The sequence below is a fragment of the Lathamus discolor genome, chromosome 2 (assembly GCF_037157495.1).
Source record: "Lathamus discolor isolate bLatDis1 chromosome 2, bLatDis1.hap1, whole genome shotgun sequence".
In the NCBI taxonomy this organism is placed as follows: Eukaryota; Metazoa; Chordata; class Aves; order Psittaciformes; family Psittacidae; genus Lathamus; species Lathamus discolor.
Window position 1 is genome coordinate 10,611,077 of NC_088885.1, and position 16,313 is coordinate 10,627,389.

The window sequence follows — 16,313 nt, forward strand, 5'->3', positions numbered from 1 at the left end:
AAACAAACAGAACAGGGCTCCCTTAGAAAGAGGACAGAAAATATATCTATAAGCATAATAATCAGCTCATCCTCCCCCCCCCCCCCCCCCCCCATTCTTGCAAACACAGCCTATCTGTGAAGTCTGTCGTGAAAACCGCATGTGCTGCGTTCTGGGAAGGGAGTGATGGGAGAACATCCTTTTCATTTCCTAAATTAAAAGCAGCAATTGAATTAGCCCCCCTCAGCATCACCACTGCCCCGCGTAGCGTGTGACTGAGCTGGATGCATCTAAACAATAGCCCCATACAGATGATGCACAATAATTCTCTGGCTGAGTTGGGTTCTGTCTTCTCAGCACCTGCTGCAGCTGAAGCCCCCATCTGTGCTCCCTAGAGAGCTACGGCGTGTCAGTACTTAATGTGCTTGGTGTCACTGCGCTTCCTGAGCTCTTGTTTTATATGACTGAAACAGAATCTGGGGAGGAGAAAGTTGGAGGGGGGAGAGGCTCACAAAAACGTGCACAAAGAGCATGAGGTTTCATTAGAAAACAGGTCGGGGGGGCACTGACACTATGGGCAAACAGCGCAGTGTAGAAGTAACTAGGTGCACAAATCTCTGCAGTTAGAACACTCTTCAATACTTATTATCACCTGTGCTGCACAAACAAAAAGTGCATCTAGTGTGTGAAAGGGGCTTGAAAGCTTCATTTTCACTTCTCTTCATACAGGCAGATCAGTGATGAGGAGCAAAAGAGAACTGGGAGGATACAACACTGGGTGGCCAGTGTATGGGTCCCTCTTCACCCTCTCTGCCCCATTCCTTCTCTCCATGTATCCTCCATACCATCCTCCATGCCAAATACATTCATTCACTTGTCCTAGACTATGAGCTTATTTTGTTATGGGTCTGTCACATGTTTTATCCTGGTTTTCCCCCACTGCCTCACTTTATTATTCCAAGTTTCACCACTCTGATTCACTAATGCAACTGTAACCCTAGACAGGTAGGAGGACAAAGCCTAAGTCTTTATTTAATTTATTTAATATCTCTATATATTCATTGCTTGGATGTGCAAAACAAAAGTAAGAAACCCAGAAGCTTCTCTGGCACCAATTATCTCCTAGCACTGTTTTAAAAAAGGAATAATCCTGGTATTTCTATCTCAAAAGCAGCCGTGAGGGTCATCCTAGTTACACTGAAACTTGAAATTGAGGATAGCTATGAATATCAGGTGTACACATTTTAAAACTGCCATAGCACTGAAAAATGCTACAGTGCAAATGAAGTTACCCATTACCAGATGTCATATTCTGCCCCCTTATTCTCAGTAAGCCAAGCCCTTAAATTAGGGCCTTTCATGTACTATGACAATTCTCCTCTTTGTACTGTGCCAGTATACATCAGAAGCAAGTCCCCTGAAGATATGAGACAATACCAGTTTCTATGAGATCTAACGTACAAGCAAGTGGCATTCTGGTGTTCAAGGCCAGGTTGGACAAAGCCTTGGGTGGGATGGTTTAGTGTGAGGTGTCCCTACCCATGGCAGGGGGGCTGGAACTAGATGATCTTAAGGTCCTTTCCAGCCCTAACTATTCTATGATTCACAAGATTAAATTCCACATCCCTCTACCTCCCAGTAATCCATATATTTTTTCTCTATATTTACTAAAAGTATATAAAATCTTAGAGATATTTTTGCTGGATATAGCTAATGGAAGTTAAGTCCCTGCACCTGCAGGTAGGCATGCAAATGAATGTCCTGCTTTCTGTCTTCAGCTTGCACATGAGAAATAAGGATAAAGAAACCTGACTGCTCATCCCGGATCTGCTGCTCCGCCACCCGCTGAAATCCATAGGAACAGTTTCTTTCACACCAGTAAGCCTGGAATCAGCTCCTGTTGGACCAAATTCCAGGCAGGTTTGGAAACGCGTGGGGGGTCCCTAAAGGTCACAGAAATTGTCACTGAAAGAGTCAGGAAAAAAGCTGAACAGTCTCGTCTTCCATTTCTTTGTCTTATCACTGCAGAGCAAGAGTTTGGTGTGTCTAAGGGAATGAAACCTCCCGTTTACATTGTTCTGCTCTTTGGCTTTACATGAATTATTTTGTAAGCAAATTCTCTTCCCTAGGCTAAGAGAAGGGATCCCATAAAAGAGGTGAGACACTGTCTATGTAAGAATTTACTGTAAAAAGTGTTTCCAAAACTGCAGAGTTTGGCACTGAGGTGAGGTCATCATATGCAATTGCACAAGATGTTACACGAAGTGTTACACACAACGATCTTTGCATCGTGGTGACCCTGAACGCTGTTGTGATAGCTCTGTCCCTTGGTCACATGCTGCAGTCCTAACGCCTGTGCTCATTATCTTCAAACTCAAGTGTGGAAGTCAGTGACTTCCGTGAACTGTTGGGCTAACTGCTCACAAATACCATTCCCAGCACAGCAGATTGCACAATTAGGATGGAAAGTTTGAACAGAGACTGTTGCAACATGCTGCAGTGGTCGTGTGATGCTGCCTGGATCCCCGTATTGCCCCCCATTGTAGTCCACGCGCACCTTCATCTTGTATGGGGGTGTTTTCCCAGAAGGAAATACTCCTTTTTGATTCACTTGCAGACTGCATTATTTCAATACTAGAAGAGCTGAGTTCATGCTATCAGTTACGTTTTCAAAGCCACTTTATGTTATTTGAGAGAGGCACTAAGTGCACAATGTGAAACCGCAAAAGTGCTTTTTTGGCATCCTTTAACGCGGGAAGAAGCGGGTGTGCTAATTTAAGGTTGCTGTAACCAGCCTCAGACTGAATTTCATCCCAGGGAAAAGATATTATTGTAATGTGCCTTTTGGAAACAAAAAAGGAAAAAAAAAGGGCTTTTTTAAGAAGCTAAGATGACCACCATTCTACTAATGGCACACACAGAAGGGAGCTGCCTAGGGACTAGAAAACAGAAGTAGGAGATCTGGACAATTCAGTCAGTCTGTTGATCTGCTACTGAATTACTTTTTGGCCTCAGGCAAGTCCAGGGAAGTTAGTGAAGAACTTTCTCTGACTTTGGGTGAGACTCTTATCTATGCATGCTCAGTTGACCTCTCCGTAGAACTGAGGTACTGAATACTCCCAGAAACTGACTGATTAATCTTTGTAAAACACTTTCTAATCCTTTGGCAAGACTATCATTATTGCACACATTAATTGCTATATATGGATACAGAGATATTGATACCTATATATAGAGATAGGCATTCTTCTCTCCGTGAAATATTTACAGATAAACTATTGATGTTGTTTTTTAATGGCATATATGCTTTTATTGATAAAGGAAAACATTTAAAGCATACTTTTATCTACAGGACCACTTTTAAGCTGCATGGAGACAATGTAAAAGACAACTATGTCATCTCTCAGTAGGTCAGTGCCACAGCCACTTTAAACTGGCTTAATGCAGGCTGCCACCACCACCAAAAGTGGTTTCATTCTCTCCCCTACTGTATTTTACTGCACTCGCCCTTGTGCTGGCAATAATGCCTGCACACTTTGAAATCTCTGCTTATTTTTCCCCTCCTCTGGATGTTCTTCACCCACACCTGTTCCTCTGCATGGTCGTGTGGCTGCATGGCAGCAGGAGTGCTTGAGAGGTATGTCATCCACATCAAGCCTAAGCCAGCCCCTGTCTCAGATGATGGCTTCGGGTCTTAGGAGAGAGGCACTGAACCACAGGGATCTGAAGTCACTGAAATAACACACCAACCATTTCCTAACCCTCCTCTGCTCACCAGCTTCTAGGCAGCACCAGCTCTGCCTGCCAGCTCAGTAGCAGCCCAGTCCGCAGTTCTCTATGGTGCGTGGGAGCTTTCAGCATTACTATGTGAAATCCATCTCTGAGTACAAATACCACATGGAGGAACAGCAACACGAGCCTAGTGTAAAAGCTGTCTGTGCTGAGAGCCCAAATACACACACAAGCCTTAATAATACAGCTTTAAAAAAGTAAAATAAAAAATGGCTCATTTTGCCAGACAAATGAAGAAGAAGAGTTATCCGGGGAGCACGTCTTTTATTTATAGTAACAGGTAGTACCTCCGAGGACTGCCAAATACTGAGCAAAACACCAGTGCTGTGTGATTATTAACAATAAATTTTAACTCTAAGTTGATCACGCAGATTCCTTTGCCTCTCCTGTCAAAGCAGCAAAGCAAAGCATGCTGACAGCTTCCATAAATAGCACACAGACATAAGTCATCAGCAGGCAAACGGCATGCACATTTATACAGACTGTGAGCATCTCCCTCGCTGACTCTCAGAGCCCAAGTTAGCTGAATGCATTTCCTTGTAGGCATCAGTCAGCTCCAACATAAAAGAGCAGTGCAAGAGCACAGAATCAAAGGGTGTAGTTTTGTCTGCAGCTTTACACAAGGGATCAAAACTTTCCTGATTCTTAAAGCTGACTTTGACAGTCACTAAACTTCTGGCTTGCACAGTGCAAATAACTGTATTTCTCATTTGAAGAGTTATCCTGTATATTGAAAGAATGAACTAAAGGTGTTTAAAAACAGGAAAAGTGGCTTTCCAAGGTGCTTTAGATGCTTATATACACTGCTGAAATGTCACTGACATTCACAAAGCCAGCCCTCAATGCCAACTAACCCCATTAGTGTGTAATGGGATGCTATAGTAATGCCATATGCTGTTTATAATAGCTGCCTGTAAGTAAGGTAAGCTTAGAAATGGAAGATGCACAGCATAGTCTGGGGACTCCCAGAGCAATGTATGATGCGTCTCCAGAAGACCAACAAGAAGCAGACAGAGGACATCACCACTTCTGCTGCTCAGTAGGATGTTTGCCTGGAAGTCTCCAGTGTCTTGGGCTTTGGGACATATAAGTCAAGTTTTTTAGCCAGAGGAAGGTTTTGTAGTGAGGTCTCCTATACAGCTGCATGTACTAGCTAACAGCCTGTTGGCTACTAGGAAGGGATGCAGCGCTGATTCCTCCTCTGGCCAGCTCCTGGGGTGAAGCTTACTCAGAGAGAAGACTACCCACTTATGCTCAAGTGGAGCTTGCTGTTTATAGCAAACAAAAGAAAACAGATGCTGTAATCCTAATTTGTACAAGGACTGAAATTTCCTCTGTAATACACAGTCAAGCACAACTGGCTCCACATAAAAAGCCAATTCCAAGAACCAAAAAAAAGGTCCCCCTTAAATTAGTGAGGCTAATGTGCACGGATCCAGCATTGACCTTGAACATATACACGTATCTGTAAGAATCTATGTGACTTTGCTTGTGCTTAACATTAAACAAGTGCTTCTCGGGATCAGAGACTAAATTTTCCTCTTGCAAATAAATAACACCACAGTAATTAATAGAAATCAAAAAAGAAATATAGGCTACAAGATTGGTCATTCCAGTGAAACAGCCCTACTATCTGAAGGCGAATGCCTGAATATTCACTAAAAATGAGCTGAGCAGGGTGTGCAATCGCATCGGGAAAATCTATTACTTATTCAGTAGCAAATGCATTAAGGGTATCATCACAAGCGGTAGCACTGCCAAGTATTATTAAGAAGCTGTGCATTGAGTCAGGCTGCTCCTCATAATTTATTAAATGAATGCCTCTTTCTTCATTCCAGCAGAGACTGGCTTTGGAGATGGTGATGTTAAGACTGGCTGGGTAAATTGTTTTCTGCAGGACAGTTTTCCAAGCAGCAATCATTCCTATTTGTGTTGTGTGCTGTGGAAACCAGAGCCTGATGCTGACGCAGTCCCTGTGGGCCTGGCCACTGCTCAGCAGGGTGGCCCTAAGCTCTGGCTGGCGGGGGGGGGCACTTGTCCTCTGTTGGGTGCTGCTGGGTGTAACGTCCTCCAGAAAAGCCAGCTGACATGCCAGCAGTCCCCTCACCTGCACCTCTCAAGAGCTGAAGGCTGGGGACTCCAAGGGAGCATCACAGCAAAGCCAGGGCTGTTGGGGTGAATGACACAGCCCTAGATCCCTACACCAAGCCTAGAGAATGTAAATGTCTCTCCCAATCTCACTGCTCATTTTTCCTGAGCTTTTTCAGGCTATTTGGAACATATTCCATGCAGCAACCCAGCACAGAGCTGGCACAGGAGTTGCTACAGCTGCTGTAACATATACTACATGAGGATATGAGGATTCCCCTCAGCTGGAGGAGTCCTTAGGCAGCTGCAACCCACCAAATTTACATTTCTTTTAGCATCAGGGGGCCTGTGCAAACAGCGCCTGGGAATCAGAGAACAGGGCCTTCCAAACACGACTTCCAAATATTTCCAGTAAGCACGTACCTATCCACAGGTTCCTTTATTCATTTGCACAGGAAAACACCCCCAGTGGGAGAGGGAAAATGTGCCACATGAGGTGGAGAAAATCTCAGAATCCCAGACTGGTTTGGGTTGAGAAGGGACCTTAAAGCCCATTCAGTTCCAACCCTGCCACAGGCAGGGACACCTTCCACTGGAGCAGCTTGCTCCAAGCCCCGTCCAACCTGGCCTTGAACACTGCCAGGGATGGGGCAGCCACAGCTTCTCTGGGCACTCTGTGCCAGCGCCTCAGCACCCTCACAGGGAAGAGCTTCTGCCTAAGAGCTCATCTCAGTCTCCCCTCTGTCAGTTTGAAGCCATTCCCCTTGTCCTGTCACCAGCTTCATTGCCCGTCTCTGGACCCACTCTAGCACCTCAATATCTCTCTTGTAGTGATGGGCCAAAGTTATCATGAATGTATCCAGCCAGTTTGGCCACAAGTTGATCGCTTGAAGGGGGTTCAGCTGCAAAGAGGCAGTGGTCTCTCTTTATTTCCAAGCAGACCTTTTATAACCCAAATTACAGTAACTAGTTCTTCTGCTGGCTGCCTCAGTGCAGAGGCTACTGCCTGCATGGACTTGAAGATAAACTGACTTCTCACTCCTCAGGGCACTGCTTCAAATCCAGGCTGAGGACTGTTATCGAGACGGTGAGGGATGCACCAACCACTGTATGCCTTCCTGGGATACATGGGAAACAGCAGTGTGGAAAACCTCATCTATATCCCAGAATTAACAGAAACACACATATTATTCTGGTTTTCCTCCTAGAAATGTTTTGGGTTTTGCTTTCCCAGTACAAAACACAGCACAATGAATTATTAAACCAGGGATTCAGACAACCACGTTATTTCCATTCCATGAAAATCTGAGAACAAAATTTTCTAAGAGCAAAGATGTTTTTTGCCTTTTTTGTCCCCCAGCTCCTCCTTCCCAATCCCTTCATCCTTCTTCTAAAGAAGGCCAATTTTTCATGCACGCTGTACAAGTAACTGGCTCAGTTGTTTTGATTTTGCATTTCTGAGTTCTCATGATGATGGCACCTGTGGGAAAAGTTCACTGAAGCTGGATAAGAGACAAGAGATGCACCGTGGTGTGTTGCAAGAGGGCTGGCTGGAAGCTACATTTTGTTTTCCCCTTTTTCCATTATTTAAAAATAGAACAAAACCTCAGTGGAGACCTAAGACTTGAAAATATTACTGCAAGAATGAGGGGAGCAGAGATGAAGAGATGTGTTCTATATTCTTACACATCTTCACTGAGCAGGGTAAGAGGAGTTGTAGAAGAGGCAAATGTTTTCTTTTGGATCACCCCCTTTTGGAATATAAAGTTTGTGTTTAAATGCATACTTTTGGAAGCGCCCACAAAACGGATGCAGCAGAAAGACCACCCTGGATATCTGAAATATCATTCAAGGAGAGAATCACTTTAAAATGGATGCTGTTTCCTTTGTCATGAGCAACTGGTTTCTAGTAGATGTAAAAGTCTCATTGGCTGTGGGATTTGTTTCTGTTTCCTTTTTTCCCCCTGAGGGAGGGAAAGAGTATCCCCACACTCTCAGACATTAGTCTGTAGCTTCAGGTTAAAAGTATCCACTTATCTAAACATGCTTTCTTGTTTTTCTAACAGGTCACTAGAACAGACCTCTCTCACCCATGAAGGCCAGTCAAGGGACTCCTCTTGATTCTGAGGTGGTCATCCACACCACATCGTACTCCATGGCGTGCAGAATGCAAAAGCAGCACTGAGGAGGAACTGGGAGGGATGGAGACAATAGCTGGCATCAAACAGTATAACCCGCAAAATCACGTACAGTTATTATTAGCTTTTCCTAAACAAAGGACAATTGGGCTAAGAGACTAAGGACAACCAAAGCTGAACTCCCAGCAAGAGTCAGCATGAGTGTCTGCAAGAACAGAAAGCAGAGGCTGCTGGCAGACTGCAATAGACTTTTCCATCTTAGAAGCACAGCACAAGCGATCAAAAGAGGCACAATGTGATCTGGAGCTGTGACTCCGGGACTGTTACAATCTGGATAAGAGGAAAAAGCTCTAAAGCTTCTCTCATTACACCTGGCAACAGTTTCATCAAGGGTTCAGCAACTTGCCAGGCTGGTGTGGCAGACCGTATCTTTCCCAAATTAGCGTGCTGACAAAGGCTCAGGGTGAGATGCGCTGCTGGTGTGATGTGCCCCTGTGGAGAACAGCACTTCTTGCTTCTGCCAACTTTGTTTCTAAGTGGGAGCTGCTGCTTCTTGTAAATGTCTCCTTCAAAATGCTGCAGGTCTCCTGCAAAATCTGCCAGCGCACAGTTCGGTAACCATGTCTGAGGTGCTGTATCCTGGCCTCAAAGACAGTAGAAAAGAACCCTCCCAGCCTTCGCCATCACACAACATTAAGACTGCTGCATGTGAGTTCAGCTCACTGAGAAGTGACTTGGGCCTCTATCGGTATCTGCCTTCAGCTCCACTGTGTGTGTTCATTCTCCTCATTTCATTCAGCATCCTTTTTTTGGCTTACCCATCCTTCATGATTAACCACATGTTTTCTTATTCCCAGTGCTTGCTTTCATCACAAGTCTGGCAGCCTTTGTGACCTGCAATGTATTTGGCAGCTGGCTAAGTACAGACTCACACATGGTTTTACTGAAGAAGTTTAGTCTAGTTTTGAGGGGAAGGTCAGTAGTACAGTAACTAGGTGAGATACAATAAAGAACACTGCCCTGAGTAAATGCAGCTTGCCTGTTTTATCTCAGGCTGGAGAGGTAAAGATCATAAGCTCATCACAGAAGAAGCAGGGAAGGAAAATTTTTGGAAGAGAGAGAGTTGAGGAAATCATATAGCTTATTTGGGAAGCCTGTATAATCACCTGAAGCACTGAGAATATTTGCTTTCAAGAGTTTTGTGAGGCGGATTTCCTCTGCAGATGCAATTTTAGCTCTGCCAATTGGTCAGAACTGACCTAAGAAACTTCATATAAGTTTAATTTTTCCACTCTATTCTCTGTTTAAGGAAGTTCCCAGAACCCTTGCCAGCACAGACAATATGATATTTCTCCCTATATACCTTGGGTTGGATGGGTGGGAAAGCTTAGCTTCTCCTTATGTCACCAGTCCTGTTCGTTACTAACTCACACAATCACAAAGAAGGTATGTTCCTGTTTGTTTTAATGTGCTAACGCTATTGGTTTTCTTTAAATTCCAAAGCATTTCGGTTATTTTCAAGTTTTCTCAACTTCATATCATTTTACTTCTACCTTCCTCCCATGACTGCAGGTTTCCCCGTGGGTTCTGCCCAACATAGGGTTTCTTTGGCTATTAATAGCCAGACTGTGACTTGGATCAGCCACAGGATGATACTGGATCAAATACTACTTGGATTCGGATTCAATCATGTTGGCAGAGAGAAGCTACTGTTGTACTACAGCAAGTGGAGGCAGAATGGATGGTTCTTGTTCTGTTTCTTTGACCCAGTGTTTTGTGAAGGGAAAGTTATACCAACAGTACTTTATTAATACAATCTTTATTCCTCTCCAGAGGAATAAGCCAAAAAGATCCAACCAAAACCAGATAAGCAGCAAAATATGATTGGGGAAGGACAGGGAATAATCCCTAGGAATGCCATCTCCTGTTAAATATAGTCATAAATTTAAGGAGACAAAGCAGGAAAACGATGCATATTTAGTTTAGGGTTTTGTCCCATAGGAGCTGGGATAACTTGAGTAATAGAGACACCCATCACAACTTCATCACAACAACACCCTCAGCTGTGGGATGATTAAATCCCAGAATTAAAGCAAGCATTTACTAGATGAAATGAAATCCTGTCAAACCAGATTTCCAGAGCTGGATTATGCCTTCTTAGGCCACAACAAACCAGTCAAGATTAGCCAAAGTCTTTCAAAAAGGAAGCCCATCTAAAATAACGTTTGCTTCGTTATCAGGCCTAATCTTATTGAGCTGAATTATATCTTTGTCACAACCCCAAAGAACTCTGTGACACACAGGTCTAAATTGTGAGCTCCTTATCTCTACCTTAGAGGGACCCCAGGCACCAGGAAGCAGTTTCACTGTCTACAGTAATCTTTGCAGTACAGAGGCTGCTAAATCGTTTCATACAATAGCTGAATATTTACCCAGAGCTGTATGTAGGGGCATGACCTTGCCTTTAAACAAGAGCTCACCACTGCTACTACAGCAGATAAAGCAGAAGATGAGAGCTTTTTTATTTCCTGTAGTGTAGAAATCAGTCACCTTCCCAATAGCTGGGTGGTTATGCTGCAGAGTCACTACCCACATGCACAGTTACTGCACTCATGCATCAGATGTTTAACGGAGAGAGTGGGAGAAGCTTCTAGGTAGTAACTGAATTTAGCTGTGACATTTCATTTCATAGTGAAACAGATTAGGTTTTTTTGCTAGGAAAATGCTTACATGCTCCCCTCAACTCTTGCCAGTTTAATTACACCTTCAATAATTCAGTCAGTAGCTGCTCAATCTCTCTAGTTAAATTATTAAGTAGAAGAGTGGAAAAAATGCAAGTGAGCATGTGAGACAGAGCACTCTAGGAATGCAGCTAGGGTGGACACACACAGCATCTGAGAGAGTGAGTCCTGGAGTGATTCTCCATCTGAGCCTAATCTCACAACCCTGAACACACAGGATTTCCCTTCTCCCCTCCCTGCTTCACTCCCTCTCTGCCCTTGTGGTTTTCTCCTTCCCATTACCTCTCCTGAACAAAGCTTTTAGGTGTTCTTGTGGCTTCCCCAGTAAACTGACTGACTTTATATATGCTGAATGGAAATGTCAGGTCCCATACACACTTCAAGGTGAGACCTCAGAAGGAAACCTTTGTTTTCAGGAGCAATGGAAGAGCACAGTCTCCAACTGCAGAGTGGATAAAGGTCAGGGTGGTTTCATACAACAGCTGAAGACAAAAAAGAAAATCCTTAGAAGGAAATATGGGAAGAAGGAATATCCAACAGATGTGGGAATAGTGAAACAAAGCTGATAGCTTCACTGAGACAATGGAATGTGAAAAGCAAGAGGGAGAATGAATATGGGATTATAAATGAAATGGCAGAGGGAAACAATGGCCATTTTTAGCAATAGAATTAACTATCTATTGAAGCTGTGTTTCTTATTCTTACTGAAGCTTTTCTTTTTCACCATATATGGTAAATTTCCATATATGCTTCCCATATTGATCCACATTTCTGGTTATTAACTTGCGACAAGGTCACCCGCTTGAAAAGCATTCCTGAACAAGGCAATGATACACTATTAAAAACACAATGAATTACAAAATGTGGCTTTCTGCTGGCTTTGAGAAAAGCAGTGCATAATTTAATTGAAAGGTATTGCAGCCAGATACACTACATAGCAAGTGAATCAAAACCATGCTTATCATAATGGGATATAAAATCCACAACTGGTGGTGGTCCACAACTAACAATCCGTGTTCTCTTTGCACAACCCTATGAGATCAACGTGCTTACGATGACAGCCCAGCACTTACTATGAGATCTCTGCATTCCCCATAGAGTACCAGCACTGAGCACTCTCCAGCTGTTCATTCCCCTTCCCCCTCCATAAACATTTCCATTTCCATGCTTTTCTGATAATCCCCCATGGCCTCGGGACTTCCTCTATAGCTAAAATAAGATATAAAGCCATATTAGACTCAGCATAATGAGTGATGCATCAGACTGTCTTCCCAGCTGATCACACACATCTGTGGGTGAGCAAATGGAGGATCCTCCTCAGCACGAGCTCTTCATTGTTATCAGTGTTACGTATTGCTGCTGGCAGAGCCGTGCAGACACAAAGCATTCCTTTGTAGGAGCTGAATTCCCCACAAGCACAATGTCCTTTTCTTTAAAGGAAAATACAAACTGGGAAGAAGAAGTCAACAAGGCACAGAGAGTCCTCCATGTTTATTGACTATCTTGGGGACTGAATGCTGATTCGCACCGAGTTCTTCACCAGTGCTTGAGCTGTGGCTCAGTATTTTGCTTTACTGGAAAATGACTGAGGAAGACAGCAGGAATTGTGCCAGCCCAGGATTTCACACCTAACATGGAGGAAGCCTGACAATACTGCTTAACGCCTGCCCTGCATCAATTCTTTGATTGCAAAACCCAAAGGAACTAATGCAGAGCCCAGCAGTAGGTTGGAAATAGGGAACCATGCTTATCCCCATGTACACTGCTTAGATCAATAGCTCGCCAAAGGTGAAATTAGCCTGAAGGACATACACAGAAAATAAGAGGAAGGTACTAAGAAACTTTGGCTGTGTAAAATGTAAGATCTTCATTTAAGACAGGTGTCCAACTGTTAAGTGTTTTCTTACAATTTCAAACAGCGAAAAGAAGCGATTATGTTGGGAAATCACAAGACATGCCAAAGCTATGCATATTTTGGCAGAGGGGTAAACAGCACAGAGGAGTCCACCATGGCCAAATTACGCAGAAGTCTAAGTATTCAGGCACTGCAGCAAGAATTGCCTTGTGGATGGAGTCCAGAAAAGCTGAGCATCAAGCAGTACATGGAAAACAATAGCTGTCAGTTCCTGCAGCTGGAAGATTAAAAGTTGGTGCCTGGCCTATCAAGCGTTCCCTATACTTGTATTTCATTGATGGAAGAACTATGGTAAACTTCAAATAGCTGAATTTAAAAATCTCAGCTCTGTGTTCTCTCCAGTAAGGGCAGCAAGAGTGGGTGAGAGAGAATCACTTCCTGCTGCACTCCATCCTAATCTCAGCACAGATCCAAGAATCTTCATGCCATGTGTAATCCAAGACTGCTGCAGATGCTGCTGGTTGATGGGTGGAAAGAAGTGCTGCAAGGTTCAGCTCTTGGCTATGGAATGCCTCCACTCCCTCCTGCCTCCTGACTATTTGAGACAGGTCAAATAGTTCATGATTCCTATGACTACCAGAATCTGTCCCTTACCATTTAGGAGCCACAGTGTGGTGCAATCAGGAAAACACACAGACCACACACAGGAACAAGCCTGCTGCAGCTGGCTGCATACAGCCAAACCAAGATGTGATTTGTGCCATCTCCATGAGGCTTTATATTTGCTTGTTGTTCCCAGAAATCAGCGGGAATGATTACTTTCCACAACTACTCCCCTGAGACTGTCAGTGCAAAGCTGCTGTTAGTGCTTCTGCGCAGGCCAGTGATGCTGTGTTGTGTAGTCTACAGAGAAGGAAGAGATGCTTTTCTGTAGGTGTCAAACTGCATCTAGTGGCATGAGCATGAAGAACCTGAGAAATGGATTATGAGCATGGTTATTTCTATAGAGAGGACCCCTCCACCCTTACTTAGAAGCTGAAGCTGGCATCAGTGCACCGTGACCAACATTTTGGAAGAGACCTTGCAAGCAATGCCCACTCCAGCAGTAAGGCAGGCCTCTGTACAGACCTGGATTTTCTGTTGAATACACCCGTGTCTGGATTCTGGTGATCTTCAGAGTGTAAATGGCATAGGAAAGCTTGACAGAGCTCCATGGGGGTGTCATGAATTGGGATTATCCCCATTTTGTTGACAGAACAGAGAGGCACAGAAAGACAGGAACAATTTTATGCAGTTATTGCCAAAATACCCACTAAAGACCATGGTTTACAGTAACCAGTTCATGAAAGCTACTTGTGGTCCTGATTAACACCGACTGCATACATGCAAGAGAGATTCTGTCAGGACATAGCTATGGTATGCACAGAAAGTAGCCTTCCTGGCAACATTCTTTACAGCTTTGAATTCAGCAAGGAACTTTCATCTTCTTATTTTCTTATCTCCACAGGCTGGGAGAACTCAGTGAAACGTATTTATCACCAGTCATCACTTTTTCACTTCAGCTTTATCTTTGGCTTTCCAAGCAAAGGAACCTTGCTCAAAGTCTCAGATTCTCCTTCTTATTTCTCAGACCCAAATGTGGCTATAACATCTGTCAAAGGATATGGAGTCCCTTTTTTTTGCCCCTTCAAGTGCTATGCTCCTGATACAGATAGCATTCTTGAAAATAGTATTAACAAAGCCAGTGTCTATGCTCTGGGGAAGATAAAGTCATTGCAATCTGAGTCATTATAACATCAATAAAACGGAATGAATTAGACTACTTTTGATCAAGACTATCTGTTCTCCATCAGCTGCCTGATGAATCTGATACTCATATAACCTAAGCAACAGACACAGGGATCCCAGCATCTACCAGATCTGTAAAATGAAGAAGATACACTCTGGTGGCTTGAAAGGAAAGTACATCTCTTTAATTGGAAAGAAAAGGGAAAAATTATCACAAATTCTCTTCCTTCATATTTTTCAGCATGAAGCGACTCAGAGGAAAACTGTTTTTTTTGAGAAGTGATCTAAACCAATTCTTTGCACATTGGTGCCACTGTTTTTGCTGGTGAATGACCTCTGGATCTTATGTTCTTGGAGGTTTTTTCAAACAATTTAACTGCTTGCATTATTTAGGTTGTGGTGATGTTGTGTTTTGTTAGGGGATTTTTCCTATTAGAGAGGATGTCTTGTATATGGCAGATAAAAAAGGCACAAAGGAATCTAATCTGTGGAGGAGAAATTTTTTACTTCTAGGACTACACCTACCTTGAGATTCAGACATCAAAACATTCCTGGAGACAGACTCTGCCATTGTTGTCCAGCTGAGTCATGCTCTTACAAATAACCCCACTGCATAGAATGGCTTTTCTTTTAGGGTAAGACATTCTTCTGCAGATGAGAAGTAATTGAGTCAGGTTCTTGGCAGCTTGTTTTTCCTCCAATTCTCAAGTGAAAGGAGAAAAGCATTATTTAATAATAAACCATATTTCCATCTTATCTGAAAAGCTCCAGATAAAGGCCCTCATGGGCCTATGTCCTACGAAATACTTGGTATGGTATCTTCACAGTAGTTTACTTGAACACAGACCCAGCCAGATTAATGGCCACCACAGTGACAATTGTTGTTCCCTAACCTATGACACACCAGAGAATACCACAGGCTGATAATCTGCAAATAGATTCAGTTCCTTCCTCCGCCACTGATGGGGGGAGCAATTGTGAGGAATTCACTTGCTCTTTCTGCACCTCGGTTTGCCACCTGTCAAGCAGGAATTGTGCCATTTAGCATCCAGTATAAATTATTAACATGAAAGCAATTCCTGATGGAGTGATATTTGCTATGCCATCCACTTCTGCAGTGCCAAGCACGTAAGCACTTTGCAGCTATTCACTCAGTTTTACAATCTGGGTGTTTTCTTGCAGTAACTCCTATTGTACTCCTCGTATTACACACACAGCAACAGGATGCCTCCTGCTTCTACATACTTGCTAATGATTGTATCTTCTTGCTCTTCAATCCTTTCTCCATTATTTTTTCAAAGTAACTTTGTGGTAATCTACTCTGTGCTGGACAAAAATATCTGAGAAGGATTCATTTGGAGCAAGAGAAATTCACGTCTCAGCATTCCCCTCAACTCCTAAAAGATTATATTCTTTGTTCACAGATAACTTAATCCAAAGGACTATGGCAGAGCTGGCCTCATGAGCTCAAGTGACGTATCACGAGGGGGCAGCGGACAGGCTTAATTTCCTTGATTTTAACACAAAAAATGCTGTCAGGAACTCATTAAGTGACTCTGTAACACAAGAGCTTGATGCTCTACAGCTGCCTCTCAGTCACTTGGATTTACAATTGCCTTTAAAAGAAATCCAACTGATATCAATATCTTCTTGAAAATCAAGGTATCATTTATCCTGTTTAAGAGTGACAGAATTATGTAAGCTATCTTTAATTGGACCAAATCATGATGTTATTCTTCAAAGTACCTTAGATGCTTTGCTTAATCTGATTATGAGGGAGTACAGTCAAAAGATGAATGAGTAGGAACTTCCAAACCCACTACATTTAGAATAAACCTTTCCTACAGGACTGGTCTGTCAATTTTCAGCCTTAAGCTATTCAATACAGCCCCTTCAAAACCTCTATTCTTTGTATTTAATATTAATCCCAGA